Source organism: Glycine max, chromosome 17, assembly GCF_000004515.6.
Source record: "Glycine max cultivar Williams 82 chromosome 17, Glycine_max_v4.0, whole genome shotgun sequence".
NCBI lineage: Eukaryota > Viridiplantae > Streptophyta > Magnoliopsida > Fabales > Fabaceae > Glycine > Glycine max.
The window spans coordinates 19,896,746-19,913,163 of NC_038253.2; the positions used below are offsets into that span (position 1 = coordinate 19,896,746).

The following is a 16,418-nucleotide window of genomic DNA, read 5'->3' on the forward strand; positions in this document are numbered from 1 at the left end:
TCCATCTATACCTAGCAGCTTCAAGTTAAAAAAACAGAGTTCGAAGTGAGAAAGAGCCCCTGGGTGATCACAAACAAAACCTAGGAGTCATTGTTATAAAAAAAATAAATTAAAGAAGTAGTTTCAAAACTCCAAGACCCATGCTCTCCAACACACAAAGGCAGCAAACGAAATTTACTTTCCCTCTCCTCAAAACCAACAGCAGTAAGGGGCAAGAAGCTAGCCTCAGGTTTGTTTTATAATAGTGACCAAAACCCTAATTGTGTATGATTAATGGGCCTTTAGGCCCATTTGGGTTGATTTCATGTGGGTCTAACTGTTTTAATTATCTTTAAATTTTTTGAATCATTTCGTTAGGTGTTTAATCACATCATTTTAAAGTTATTACAAACTTATTTGTAAGCTATTTGAGTCATTAAAAATATAAGTTTTCATTTTAGTCAAAAGTTCTACATATTTACCACAATGTTATTAATGAGTTTACCAAAATATTTCCCATTCACTTTAACCAAAATATTTCATGTTTTTCCTAATTTCTCAATTACTCACTAATTTTGTTTAATGACTCGGCATATATTTTCCTTATTCAAAATGAATAAATCACAATTAATATAAAATAAAAAAATTAGAATACAAAGAAGCTGCAAAAAAAACTAAAATTAGGTTGTCCAATCTTCAACAAATTAGTTGCTTTCTCTAAAACAAGAGAAAATATCCCCTCACAAATTAAAAATTAGAATACAAAGAAGCTGCAAAAAAAACTAAAATTAGGTTGTCCAATCTTCAACAAATTAGTTGCTTTCTCTATACACATATTGCCATCGCTTCAAAGAGAAGTTGCATGGAAACAGAGTTGATTCAAATCTTTAGAACTATGAAAGCATAAAAATATATAAACATAACTAAATACGCACTAAAATAGGAGTATTTATAGAGAACATTAATTTATAATTAAAATGGAAATTTTAATGTGCACCTTCAAATAATGTCATGCAAGATTTAAAGCCTAAAAAGAATGTAGTGCTGCAAATGTGTATCTATATATGTTCGTAGAACCTATGAACCAAATCATGGCAAGAAAAATCACAAGAGTTATTAGACAACTTGTTTATTGTAATTCTAAAATTGAAGTATAAAGCAAATACAAGATGACTCCCCTAGAAAAATTCCTATTCATGAGATTATGAGAATAAACAATTAATTACAATTTCACGCAGTATTCACATTTTAGAAAGCCAAATGCATATGGACTTCGAGATGAGGAGAATTACTGATGTTTCATTTCTTATTTGTTCTTCCTACTAGCAAGAGCATTATCTTTGTTTGGTAAATCATAGATTCAGTTAGAAAAACTAGAAATTGTTCATGACCTTAGATAGATAATACAGTTACAAATTAAATGCAGTTGTTGGGATGTCTAACCCTAATGTCATGTTTACTTGCCAATTTTGCTTAAAAAAATTAAATGAAGTGGATCATTTTTTAAATTTTAATTGTCTCCATAGATATTAGATAAACATCATAGATTAAACTAAATTGAGAACAACTAAATATAGTTAGTATTAAATTAAGAACAACTAAATTGAGAACAAGCTAAGCAATGGGCCTATAGTTATCTATAGAATCTGCATCTAGATTTATAGGAAACAGCACCGCCGTGTTAGAATTTAAATTTGGTAGAATCCACCTAGACTTGAACAATTGCAGCACTAACTGATAGACAGTATCTCCAACTGCATCCTAGTAGTGCTGGAAGAAAATCCGTTGCAACCATCGGTCCCGGGAACACCCTCACCATTCATGTCAAACACTAAAGATTTAACCTCCTCATTTAAAGGGATGTTGGATAAAAAAGCATCATCTTCACCTGATACCAAGCTTGGAATGGTACGATATATCTACAAAGCTGTTAGGGATACAAGAGTCGCTGCCCGCATAAATATTGGGAAAGAAATCCCACACCTCTGCTTCGAACTCCTCTTGAGACTCTAGTAATCAATTCCCTTTACGTAGCTAAGATAGACCCTTAGATACAAAATGATGGAGTGCTATTTTATGAAAAAAGAAGTATTCTGCTCTCCTTGAGCATGCCCTTAGATTCTTGACTTTTCTCGCCATAAGCATTCCTGAAAACGCAAAACTGTTTGCAGCTCCTTTTGTGCCAGAACTTCTTGATTAAATAATGCATCCGAGTATCCCACATTCACAATCTGTTGTTGGATACTGTCCACCTCATTGGTAGCTTAAAGCACAAGCTGGTGGACATTCCCAAACACATTTTTAATCCAGGTTTTTAATTAACACTTTTACATTTTCAGCTTTTGTTGCAAAACAACTATAGGACAACCTAGGACATGACACGACCAAACTTCCTCAACAAATCTTACACAATCCACATTTTAATGAAGAAAAAATGAGAGGCATGTAACATTGAACAATGCTGAAAATTCGTCAATAAAGGATGGTGATCCGACTACGTTTGTGACATAGTAAAGCATGAAATGTATAGGGGAAGCTTGCCCCCTCTCTTCTCGTGCTCTCCCAGTATGGCATTATTGTCACCAAGAAAACACTACGGCCCTGGGTACCTTTGCTGGAGATCAGTTAATTGCACCCAGAGTTGGATTCTCAGAATGTAGGTGGTACAAGCATAAATTGCAGCAAAAAACAATGTACCGTTACTCTCTCTCTCTCTCTCTCTCTTATATATATATATATATATATATATATATATGTGTGTGTTAATATAATTTTACTCTTTTTAGTTGGGATACATTAGCAACTTACAAAAAAAACAATCATGTTTTTTAGTTACCTTTTACTAGGGACACCACAGTAATTTATGATTTAACTTTTAAAATATATCTCCTCTCTCCTCTTGCACTTGTTTCTATTCCCAGATTCTTTGTTCTGCTTCTCTTCATTCTCGCTACCAACTCGTTATTACCATATTTGCTAGTGATCCCACTCAATTTTTCTGATACGGACACGGTGTTTTCTAGATGGTGCAGGGAAGTTGGACTAGGTTTCTACTTCTAAGAAGTTGGACTATATGTTTGCTTCTGAATGTATAGTGGTAATGACTATTGTTTTCGGTTAGGATGGTTCAACATGGGTTGGTGGACAACATGGTTGATGTGGAAGGAAGAGTGAAGAGAAAGGAAAAATAAGAAGGTTGTGGCGGGAATGTAGTCACCATTGCTTCTAATAGTAGAGGAGTAGAAGTTGTTGGTTTGGGTGGGAATGATTTGGTAGCTAGGGGTTGACAGCAAAGATGAAAAGGAAAGTGAAGAGGTAGCAAAAGATGAAGACTGTGATGAGAATGCTTTGACTATACATAGAAGTTACTCTACTAATAGAAGCAATAGTGACAAAATCCCGTCACAATCTTCCTATTTTTCTTTCTCTTCACTCTTCCTTCCATCTCTTCCGTGTTGTTGAACAACCCCTATAGAACCATCCTCATTCAAAACAATAGCACTACCACTGTACTTTCAGAAACAAACATATGGTCTTAAACCTTAATAGCCTAAACATAATCCAACTCCTCAATACAATCACTTGAATACACGGTGCTTGTATAAGCAAAATTGAGAGAGTTGTTGATCAATGTGATAGTGTTTCCTGATGGAGAGGATGAATAAAAGAAAAGAAAATATGGAAAGAGAACTGGTGGAAAAGGAGAGAGAAATAATTTTTTATTTTTAAAAAATTAATATACTATATTACTATTATATTTGTAATAACTAGTAAGAATTAACTAAAACAAAATATTTCACTAAATTTTTTGTCTAAGCTTTTTTATTGTTGGTTATCAATTTATTCCAACTAAAAAAATAAAAGTTTGTTACCAAACACTACATATATACATATACATACGCAGTGAGAAAGAGAGAGGTTGCTCTAACTTCTACGCTAAGCACTAATTCCATCACCTTCTTGGACTACCATCCATTGGAGAATAGCGCTCCACTGCTTATGTGACATCGGGTAACACTTGTTTAAAAAGTGTGAGCAATTGAGTGTCATGACTTTCGTAAGAGTTATGATCATTACATTTGGGCATGGGTCAAAAAATTCCAACAGGTGGGATCTTTTATTGATCCACATGGGATCAATATTTTTTATAAAATATATGATAATAAACTTCCCTAGAAGGTCACCTAAACGAACCTTGGCCACTCAGTTTAAAATCAATAAATCTCAATGGTTTTTATTAGTTTTTCAAGGTGGGAGACATCATCTCTTGGTCTCTCACAATATCCAAAGTCCTAGATGTAAATATCTTTCTTAACTTTTTAATATATAGATATACAAAAAAATCCTAATATTTTAACAAAATTGTTTGTAAGAAGTAGATATCCACATTAGTCTCACCCAAATAATTGAGCATGATGACAAAAATAAAAAACAGAAACAAACATACACATATACGAAAAAAAAGTGAACCAGCTTTCAAACTCAACAAAACCTTGGTTTTTATTGGGGCCAACACAGCACATGAGGTTGACGATGGACTTTGGCAAAGGGACTATCCAACTCTATCTATGAACTCCTCATCGGAGCAGTACTGCTTAGGAAGGTTTGGGATATGCACCACGTTTGACAAAACACTTGACTTCTTTCTCAATGAAGACAGTTTGTCATTATTTATGAGGGCCATGAAAGATTGATTCAGCATAGTGTTTGAAAGGAAACAAAAATGTGAGGCGGATTCATCAAAAAGTTTGAGTGTGATTACTGATTCTAAAGTGTTGTTAACAGAAAAATAAAGCATTTGGAATGATAAACTCGACTAAAGGTAATCAAGTAAGTTATCCGATAATGAAAAAGAAGATTTATTTACTTCATACCAAAGATATTACAATACATTTTTTTTTTCATTTTTTGTATTATTTTGTATCACGATAATTGAATGCATCTAAATATTTAAGTTATATTACTATTATATTGATTATGAATTCAAATAGTATTATTACAATTACTATTACTATTCTTAATATTATTATTAACAATTCTAAATAATCATAGATTCTTGCATCCAATGCAACAAATCATCACCCAATCACATGCACAATCAAATTCCGGCACTCGTTGCCCGAGAATCACATTTCTCTTAGCCTCTAATTAAGATAAGCAATAATATAATCCCAAACACAATCATCCAATAATCAAAGCGAACTACAGAGGTTCCCCTTTTAAGGTAGAACACTGAATCACAAGTCCAAACAAGCAAAATAAAACTCACAAAGCAATTATATTAATTGTCTTTAAAAAACATTTATATTAATTCATTTCCTATATTACTCATATGCTCATAATTCTTTTATAACATTATCTAACATGTCAAATGAACTCAAACTCATGAAAATTTACAGAGATATATACTCCTCAACATGCAGACTGTATCACAAAAATTATGCACACCAAAATTCAACATAAAACGTTTATTTTAAATTAAACGCAGTTTATAGGACATACTTTGAATGTGGTTTTGGAATTTTAAAAATTTTAAACTTGTGTTTTTTTTTTTATCAAAGTTCACACAGAGCATGCTAAACATGTAAGATAGTCACATATTATTTTTCCAAATTTAATATTTGAAAAGAACACCTTGTTTATAAGTAAATGTCTTTGCTGTCCAAAAAACAGAGTTTCCACGAGAAAACAAATAAATACAAAAAACATTTAAAAACTTTGAGAAAATAACAAGGCACTAAAAAAGATCAAACATGCATAGTATAATTTTTTGAATTCCTAAATATTAAGAAAATATTATTTCCATATTTATTTTCTCAACTGGACAGAATGTGTGGTTTTTCAGAAAATAAATATTTAAAAATATTTCCCAAGCTGATTAGGGTTAAACGAAATCATGTTTAGTTCCCTTCATTTATTAAACAATTTTATGGTTCCAGTTTTCAAAATTTGTGCTCCACAATTTTTATAGAGAGAAAAACAACGCGCTAGACAAATACGACAATTCCATTAAAAGAATATAGTGCTCAAAAAAAATAAATGAGTGAGTTTCTTGAGCTTTGAAGGTGAAGAGCAAAGGAAGAAGATGAGGATAATGAATTTACTTACCCAAAGTTAAGCAAGAATTGACATCTAAGTTTCATAACTCCGAGACCCAACCTCTCCAGCACACAAATGCCGTGAAAGAATTCAATTTCCCTCTCTTCCTCAAAACCAGCAGTAGTAAAAGGCACGAAGCTAGTCTCTAGATGTTGGTTTTATAATGCTGGCCAAAACCCTAATTGTGTATGATTAATGGGTCTTTGGGCCCATTTGAGTTGATTTCATATAGGTCTTTGGGCCCAAACTATAATAATTTCATTAGGTCTTTAATCACATTATTTTTAAGTCATTACAAACTTATTTGTAACCAATTTGGGTCATTAAAAATATAAGTTTTCATTTTAGTTAAAAGTTCTACATATTTACCACAATGTTGTTAATAAGTTGACCAAAATATTGAAAAAGATAATGAAACTCACAAACTAAGAGGGGATGAATTGACTTTTAAATAAAAGCAAACTTAAAAATAAAGTTTTGAAAAAACATTCGCTTCCAAAGATTGTATCACCAACTTATGTTAAAACCAATTTCTAATCAATCACCCATACACAATATCTTTTTGTTAAAGTTCTTTTCAAAAAGAAATTTTCTTTAAACTCAGCAAATTGATCAAGAATACTATGAGAGGGAAATAAGATCAAGAGAAAAAGTACACCAATTATTATACTAGTTCACTGTCTATTTCTAGAGAAGTTATTCCATTTATCTAATTCTTTCAAGAAATCACAATCAATCGATTGAAAATGTGAGTCGCACAAACTTATTCTAAACACTTCTTCTTATCTCTTAAAAGTGGGAACATAAGGTGATTATTTATAGAGGAAACAGATAGAACCACCAATAATTGATTAAATTTCCAATGTAATTGATTATCTCGAAGAAGTGATCGATTAGATTATCATTTTAATTGGTTAAAGTGTTTTTCCCAAACCTAGAAAGCTTTCAAAAACAATGTAACATATTACATTCTTGATTTAATTGATTAAAGTGTCTTGATCCCTCCTTGGAACACTTTCAAGAATAAAGTAATCGATTACAATCACATAGTAATCAATTAAAGCAGAGACTCATGAAAAGCCAGACATGGTCTCCAACTCAACTATGTAATCGATTACAAATAACTAGTAATTGATTAAACCGAATGAGGATCTCTCTGCAAGGTCCAAATTACTTGTGTAATCGATTGCGAATAGCCTGGTAGTCGATTAAAACAAAGAGTTTAATGCATTGAAGAAGTTAACTTTAGATACAATCTTCTTATCTCTACATGAATAAATGTTTCTTGGTTGTGGCATCGTAGTGTTACCCATATTAACATGCATCATCTTAATCATCTAGTTAGGAAAGACTTAGTAATTGGTATTCCAAAACTCAAGTTTGAGAAGAATAAACTATGTGAAGCTAGTCAAAATGGAAAGCAAGTTAAAAACTCTTTTCAAAGCAAAAACATTGTTTCTACTTCAAAACCCTTTGAACTACTTCACATTGATTTATTTGGTCGCTTAAGAACTATGAGTTTAGGGGGAAATTACTATGGCTTGATAATAGTAGATGATTACTCAAGGTTCACTTGGAATTTATTTTTGAAAACCAAAAATGAAGCTTTTGATGCTTTTTGCAAACTTTCCAAGGTGATTCAAAATGAAAAAGGTCTCAACATTGTTTCAATTAGAAGTGATCATGGAGGTGAATTTCAAAATGATTCTTTTGAAATCTTTTGCGAAGAAAATAGAATTCACGATAATTTTTCTACCCCAAGAACACCTTAATAGAATGGTGTTGTGGAGAGGAAAAATAAATCCCTTGAAAAGGTGCAAGAATCCTTCTAAGTGAAACAAGGTTACCTAAGTACTTTTGGGTTGATGTGGTACATACTATTTCTTACACCTTGAATAGAGAACTTATTAGACCTATTCTGAAGAAAACTCCTTATGAACTATACAAAGGAAGGAAACCAAACATTTCTCACCTAAGATTTGTTGGTTGCAAGTGTTTCATTTTAAACAACGGTAAAGACTCTCTTGGCAAATCTGATGCTAAGGCTGATGAGAATATCTTTCTTGGTTATTCATAGCATAGTAAGGGATATAAGGTATTTAATAAAAGAACTCAATATGTTGAAGAATCTATACATGTGATTTGTGCATGAAAAGCTATATCAGTTTAAGAGAAATTAAGTGTGGAACTTAGTTCTTAAACCAACCTTTCACAAGTCAATTGGAACCAAATGGGTGTTTCAAAACAAACTTGATGAATCTGACATCATAGTAAGGAATAAAGCAAGATTGTTTGTAAAAGGTTACAACCAAGAAGAAGGAATTGACTATGACGAAACCTACAGTCCAGTTGCAAGGTTAGAAGCTATAAGATTGCTGCTTGCATTTGCATGTATCATGGATTTCAATCTTTTCAGATGGATGTAAAAAATGCCATCCTCAATGGACGCATTGAAGAAGAAGTTTATGATGGATCATTTTCAATCAATGTGTGGATGCTTTTACTGATGAGCAGATACGGTAGCTTTGGATGATTTGAATTTGAACATGTATGGGGTTCATAGAGCTTTCTTATTTCCCACTGCTTACATACAAGGATGTATGCTACCCTGCACCTCCAAGCATAATTATCATCATCACAAATGACAATTAGCATCATTGGGTTTGATAGTTGTGTCTTGTAGTTAGCTCCTTTGTTCACATGATACTACTGCAAAGCATGTTGTACTTCTTATTTTGTTAGAAAATGCATCCCTTCAAAGAGGGTTCTAACCAGATGTTGGACTTCATCGAGATCCAAGTTATGATCATATGCATCCCTTCAAAATTATGCATGTTTGGTGGTGTGTAGTAGGGTGGTACGATTATTATTGGATAAACATGCTTAGCTTCTTCCTCATCATCTTCTTAGGGTTGATTGCGTAGAACTTCATCTTCATCCTCACTAAAGGGACCAACTTCTTTGTTAGGTAAGCCGGGATCTATTGTAAACTCAGGCCAGTTTGGTTGGGTTGATGTCGTAAGCTCTACTGTAAGGGTACTCAAGTATGGGTGATGTCGATCCTTAGTAACACCAAATATTTGTGAGTAACAAATTGGTGGAAAATGGTGCGGAAAGAAGTTGAGTAAAACAAGATGTGTTTGGTTCAAATAAATTTTGTTATGGTTGTGTTAAAACAAAAGCGTCTTGGGTTGCATCGGATGTATGTGAATGATGGAATTGAGGATAATACTGAGGTTCATGAGATATTTGTTGAAGTTTGTGGTGTGAGTTAGCTGAATGTTTGCATACGATTCAATGCAGGTCATAACTTCATGTTGGCGATCAACAAAAATCTTACCTTTGATGTCTTCGTCATCAACAACTTGTATTGCTATAAACTTGAGCATTTTGTGCCCCACTACTTGTGGGTATCGAAATGAAAGATAGCATACTTGGTCCAATGGTTGAAGTTGGAGCCTTTGGTGGATTTTTCTTTTCAAGGATTCAAGTGCATGGCCTTGCTTTCTTTGAAAGAACATCAGGTGGGGGAATTGAAACATAACCATTGTAGTCCACTAACCAATTGATAGATGAGGAAGACATGTTATGTAATAGAGAAAGAAATATGACAAAGGGTTTATGTTTGCAAAGTTGGAAGAAAGTAATAGAGAAAAAAAATGTTGTGTGGATGTGTAAAATGAAGGTGAATATGACCTTTATATAGAAGGGTTAGGGTTAAGGGTTTGCAACCTAGGGTTAGTGTTAGGGTTTCGAGCATTGGCATACTGGCTTAAAGCAAAAGTCTCTCTAATGCACTTGCGTAAAGCAAATGTGGCTCTGACGCACTGGCTTAAAGCAAAAGTCTCTCTAATGCACTGGCGTAAAGCAAAAGTTGCTCTAACGCATTGACTTAAAGCAAAAGTGTCTTTAAGGAACTAGCATAAAACATTGGATTCCCTTACCCAAGGTTAATGTTAAGGTTATGATTTAGGATTTAGGTTTTAATTATTATATTAGGGTTAGGCTTTTCAGTTTATGGTTAAGGATCTAGGGTCAAGAATTAGGGTGTATGGCCTAAGGTTAGGGTTTGAAGCATTGGATTTCCTTGGGGGGAACCGATTTCTCACTTGCTACTGTAAAGTGTATCAATGGGGTAAATATTTTTTTGGGTTGTATTATTTATATATATATATATATATATATATATATATATATATATATATATATTTCTGTTTTTTATGTAAGAAAATTCACTTATTAGTAAGCTATTTGGGTCATTAAAAATCTAATTTTTCATTTTAGTCAAAAGTTTTACATATTTACCAGAATGTCATTAATGTGTTGACCAAAATATTTCTCATTGACTTTGACCAAAGTCAGCGTTTCTCTAACTTTTTAAATTTTCAACTTCCCTGCATAAATTTTTAATGTCTCTATTCTGAGGCATTGCATTATACAGAGTTGATGAACAACTGACCATTACACACAAACCCACTTATTAATAAACCAAATCCCTTGAAAAATAATTTTATTCCTCTGCAACCACAACCACCAAAGCACACTGCGTATAGTGTTGTCTCACTTGAAAATGTTGCAGAACACTAAACCCCAACCACCTATACACATAACACCATGGCTTGAAAGAGAAGTTGCACTGAAAAAATAGATGATTCAAATATTTAGAACCATGAGAGCATAAAACACACCCACTGTTTCGTAGGATCACTCCTTGATGAATCAAAGCATGTCGAGTTGGAACCCATTTGTTTTGCAACTTCCAAGAGAAGTCTAAAACTTTAGAAGGAACACTATTTTAAGATAAAATAAAAAATATGAATACAAAGAAGCTGAAAAAAAAATATACTAAAATTAAGTTGTCCAATCTTTACCAAAGTAGTTGCATCCTCTAAAATAAGAGAAAATATTCCCTTAAAAATAAAAAATTGTGTTGAAAACATACAACGATTATGTGACCAAATCATAAATTTTTAGCACATATTAAAAACCACAAAAAACATAAATTCATTAGCAAAAAAAAAAACAAAATACCTATATTGTCCCATCAATAAAAGTCTAATTAACATGAAGCATAGGATTTGTGTATCCCTATGCAAATTTTTAAAAATATATAAATTTAACCAAACACGGATTAAAATAGGATTATTTATAGAGAACTTTAATCTATAATTAAAATGGAAATTTTAATGTGCACATTCAAATAATGTCATGCAAGAATTAAAGCCTAAAAATAATTAGTGCTGCAAATGTCTATCTATATATGTTCCTAGAAACTATCACTACTAGAATTTATAGATTTAACATCGCATGATTAACATCGGTTTTTCAAAAAATCGATGTTAAGAAGAACATGGTGGCATTTTTGTAAATAAGTCAAGTTAGTTAATATCGGTTTTGTCAAACCTGATGTTAACTAATTGAGGTTAACATTGGTTTTTTTAAAATCGATGTGAAAACTGATGTTAACCTCAAATAGTTAACATCGGGTAAAAAATCGATGTTAACTATCTGAGGTTAACATCGGTTTTCTCAATGCCAATGTTAATTGTGACATCCTGGAAATTTCTACCCGGAATTTTGTGAACGATGTGTTTTGAATGATTACATATAAGTATTATTCAGTGTATATGTATGTATACTCTTGGTAGAAGTAGGTATATTGGGGGAAAGATACGAGGGTTAGACTGATTAAGGAAGAGAAATCCATAACTGGATAGTTATAGGTTAATTCTCAATTAATTAGTCTAAAAATTATCGTTTTGTGTGCAACTTAAAATTTAATGAAACCAACCTCTGAACCATGCTCGGGGTTTCATTCTGAGCGTTTTGATATATATATTGCCTACTTTCGAAAACTGGCCCCGACGGGTGCAGAGAAACGTGAGGAACTGGAACCAGAGAAATGGTATGCAAACCGAGGCAGGATTTTAGAGTTTCAAAAAGGTCAGATTTTTCTCTTCTTATGACTGAGTATGAGTCACACCAAGAGAAAAAGTGGGCCCCTTTTTGCTTCACTCAAAAGGAGACATGTGGCATACCCTTTTTTTTTTTTTTAAGAAAAGAGGAAGCCTTTTAAACTAAAAAGCAACGTTCCCTCTCTCCTCACTCACTCAGCCAAAAGTGCAGAAGCTTTTCTCCCTCTCTCTCACGTTGCTATTCCTTTCTTCTTCCTCCACCATTGAAGCTCCAACAAAGCTCCAACCTTTGGTCACCATTTCTGCTCCAAATCGCGAAAGGAAGCCATTTTCGGAGTCGTGAAGCGCATCTCTACGTGTGGGACTTCAAAATTTCAAGTTTGGGTAGACTTCTTCTCACATAAATTTTCGTGGGTATTGGGTTTTGGGAGATATGATGGGTAGTTTTACTAGGTTTATGCTTTATGATAGTTATTTGTGAAGAGATTTGATGAAAGCATGTTAAACTTGTCATGTTTGGTGTGAGTCAAGCTTACCCATTCTGTTTTAGGGTTTTTATGATGATGCTTGTGATGTTTATGTGCTGAAATTGCTTATGGAAAACTGCTAGAGATGAAGGGTAGAGTTAAACTAGGGTTAGAAAGTGAGAATGTGGTGTTATGAGTAGAAAAAGAGTGAGCCTTTGAGAGTTGGAAGGCCAAATCTGGATTTAGTGGTATTTGGAGGTTAAAGGGAGTTAATCCTAGTTTGAAATGTCATTTAGGACTTATGAGAAAGCTTAGACTGTGCAAATGAGGAATATGAGTGACCAAAGTGAAAACAAGAGCCATTTCTAGGGTAAAATCGGGTGTTGAGGAGTCAAATTTTGATTCGGTAGGGTTTTCGTCGTAAAACCAGTTGGAGCGAGTTTAGATTGATGATATAGACTTGTTTGAGATGAGAGTTTACTCCAAGTTTACCCCATTCTCATTTTCACTTCTCAAACCTTGAAAACCCACTAAATTGAGGGGTTTTAGATACCTAGATTTTGAGTTGCTTTGGTCTGAAGCTTGTCCTTGGTTTAGACATGATTGATACATGATTTAGGACTTGTAGGATTCAATTTGGGCAAAATTGGATGAGGGCAAGTGTGATTTCGAAAATCTGCACTTTATGCAGAATTTTGCTGTCAAATATGTGCAGCAGAATTTTGGCTTTGTGCAGAAAATGTTGTGTATTTGCTGGTTCTGGAAAGAGTAGTACAGATTGGGTTCTGGACGTTTTCTAGCAGATCCCAACGGTCACAATGTAGACTTATGTGCTAGAGACTTCCAGTAAAATTTTCGAGTCGATCCAACGGTTAACGAATTGGAACGAGGAGAATGTTACTGGGGTTTTTAAGTGAGAAAAGTTGTGATATTGGTTTGTGTTGGGCAGAGTTTTCTGCCTCTGCCCTGTTTTCCTTGGTTTTGATAGTTCATGATGTTTGGGATGTTGAATTGCTTGGATGTTGTGGAAGCTTGGAGAGATTGATGGGGACCCAGTGTTGAGAGGAACGAGGATAAGGGCTACGTAGGAGTATGTGAGCTCAGTGAAGGTGGGCAACTGGGGATGGTGGGTTTATGTGTGATCTGTGGATGTGGAGAGTTGACTTGCACCATCGCCCGACCGCCACCTAGTACCACATGTGATGGATACCCCATAATCCTACAAGCTTGAAATGAGGAAGTGTGGAAGGGTGAGACTTCCTACTTTTATTCGTTGACCACAGAGTGGTACCTGGAGATATGTCGCGGGGGTCAGGAGACCTTGGGGACGTCAGGTGGGGTGCTATTGCCCAAAACCAAGCTTGACCAATCCCGACCCAACCCGGGCATAGTCAGTCAGTGAGAACCTGTGATGTACCTAAACAGGCGAGCTCCTGCCAGTCAACCGATAAAAGAACAAAGACCACAAAGCAAGGAGGCTTGCGTGGTGGCTGGCCAGCTGTGAATATTGAGTGATATATGGGATATGGCTTCTGGTAATCGATTACCAAGGGTGGGTAATCGATTACAAGGCTTAAAAACGAGATCAGGAAGCTAAGAGGGCTTCTGGTAATCGATTACAAAGGGGTGTAATCGATTACCAGGCTTAGAAATGAGACTGGAATGTTGAAGGGGCCTTTGGTAATCGATTACCAGTGCTGGGTAATCGATTACACAGAGGAACAGGCCACTAGTAATCGATTACCAGTTATGTGTAATCGATTACACAGTGCATTTTGCAAGTTTTCATGTTCTGAAGCTGTGTAATTCGAGTTTGGCCTCTGGTAATCGATTACCAAGGCTGTGTAATCGATTACCAGAGAAGAAAAGCCTTGAGGCACACCTTTTTATTGCATGTAGTGGTTATGGGACACATTGTGTTGCTATTGTAGTTAGATCTCTCGTGAAAGAGTCTACCCCTTTCTTTCATTTCTTGTAGATCGTGATGGCAGCGTAGTTCATCCATGATCGAGTGGAGATGGAGTGCCTAGAGGGAGCTTGGGAGACCCTCGAAGGCAATGCGAGGTGCCGATTCTGGGGCACGATTCGATTCACGGCTACTTCATTAGTGCATCCAGAGGAACCCGCGCGCACGCTTCAACGCACTGTGGAGTGGATATTACCCACGCCTACACCATATCATCTAGTGGAGCCAGTTCAAGTGATCGAGGTGACATCATCTGAGGAAGACCCTGAGGAAGACCCAGAGGAGCTACCTCCTGAGCCCGCTGTGGATGCTCTTGACTTTCTAGAGGGTGATGAGGACTCACTCCCTGAGGTGGACTCTCCCGAGGACGTCATGTCGGCATCTGAGGCAGACTCTACGGAAGAATGCGGCCCTGGAGAGATGGCGACTAGTGGAGGCTCTTCATCATAGTAGACATCTCATTAGACTAGATTTATATACTTTTGGGGATGAGTGTATCTAGTACTGACTGTTAGGTTTACTCTTTTGTTTTTGTATGGGTAGACCTATTGTATAGGAATTTGATAATTGTATACATGTGGCTGAAGCCACCATAGTGGATACCTTTGCTCTGGATGTCACTATGTATTTTGCAAAACTCCCATATTTTGGACAACTTTAAATGATGAATGTACTTATGTGTAATCTTGTTATTTGGAAAGAACGTGTTAACAGATTCTATTTGAAAGAGAGTCCATTGATCATATTTTATTTTATTTTTTTACACGTGACAACCTAAAATGATGGCTGGTATACTTTTCCTTTTTGAAAGAGCAACATATTTTAGAGGTTATGAGTGAGCAGAAAGAAATGACTCCGAATAGAGTTGTGAACTGGCCATTCAGGACTCTATAGTGATAATTCTCCTTCTGAACTTAATTATTGTGAAAAAGAGAAAGAAATGAAAAAGAAAAAGAAGAAAAAAAAATTCCCATGGTTTTTGTTATTTAAATCATTACTATTAAACCAGTCATTATTTTGGGGACGCCACAATTGGTGGTATCAGAGCAAAAGTTGGATTCTAGTGAACCTGTTTATGGTCTTGCTGTGTGAATGTTGTGTATCTCTGAAACTTGGGAGTAGGTTTCGGAGAGTGACGTTAAGTCACACATTGTGTGTATTTCTACTTTCTTGTCTTAAGCAGGAATGTGCAATTGATTATGTAGAATTGTTGTGTGTATATGTATGTATAGAAAGAAGGATATTGTTGTGACTGTCATAGCTTGTGTGGTACACTCTCTCAGTAGAATTTCTTGGATACTAATAATTTCCCTACAGGATAGGTATGGCAGGACGTGGTAGGGATCAGAACCGTGATGTCCTTGACCACATCACAGCTGTGCTGGAAACTCTAGTGCAGGAACGTGATATGGAGCCGGCGGAGTATCGAGGACTCATGGCTTTCCGTAAGAACCACCCACCGAAGTTTAGTGGGGACTATGATCCAGAAGGTGCTAGGTTGTGGTTAGCGGAGATTGAGAAGATTTTCGAGGCGATGGGTTGCCTCGAGGAGCATAAGGTCCCTTATGCGACATTCATGCTCCAAGGAGAAGCCGAGAATTGGTGGAAGTTCGTGAAGCCTTCATTTGCTGCACCTAGAGGCGTGATTCCTTGGAATGCCTTCAAGGAAAAATTTCTGGAAAATTATTTTCCACGAGATCTCAGGAAGCGGAAGGCGAGGGAATTTCTGGATTTGAAGCAGAGGAACATGTCTATTGGGGAATACACGACCAAATTTAATGAACTTCTACAGTATTGGCCTCAATACCAAGATGCTCGGAATGAAGAAGATCTATGTGCTCAGTTTGAGAATGGGCTTCGATTGGAGATTCAACAGGCGGTTAGCTACATGCAGATCACGGATTTTAATCAGCTGGTGACAAAGTGTAGGATTTTTTAGGACAAGATTGTTAGACAAGTGGCCTCAGATATCTTAAGAAAGGGGGGTTGAAT

The 16,418-nt window shown here is 35.3% G+C and overlaps 1 long non-coding RNA gene across 1 annotated transcript; it reads right to left on the reverse strand.

Moving 5' to 3' along the window:
- Window positions 1-931: 931 nt before the first annotated feature.
- LOC121173817 (uncharacterized) lies at window positions 932-6,241 on the reverse strand. Its single transcript, XR_005889272.1, has 2 exons — window positions 6,088-6,241; window positions 932-2,255 (listed from the first exon to the last, which is right to left on the reverse strand). It is a non-coding gene; the product is annotated as an uncharacterized lncRNA (long non-coding RNA).
- Window positions 6,242-16,418: the final 10,177 nt, after the last annotated feature.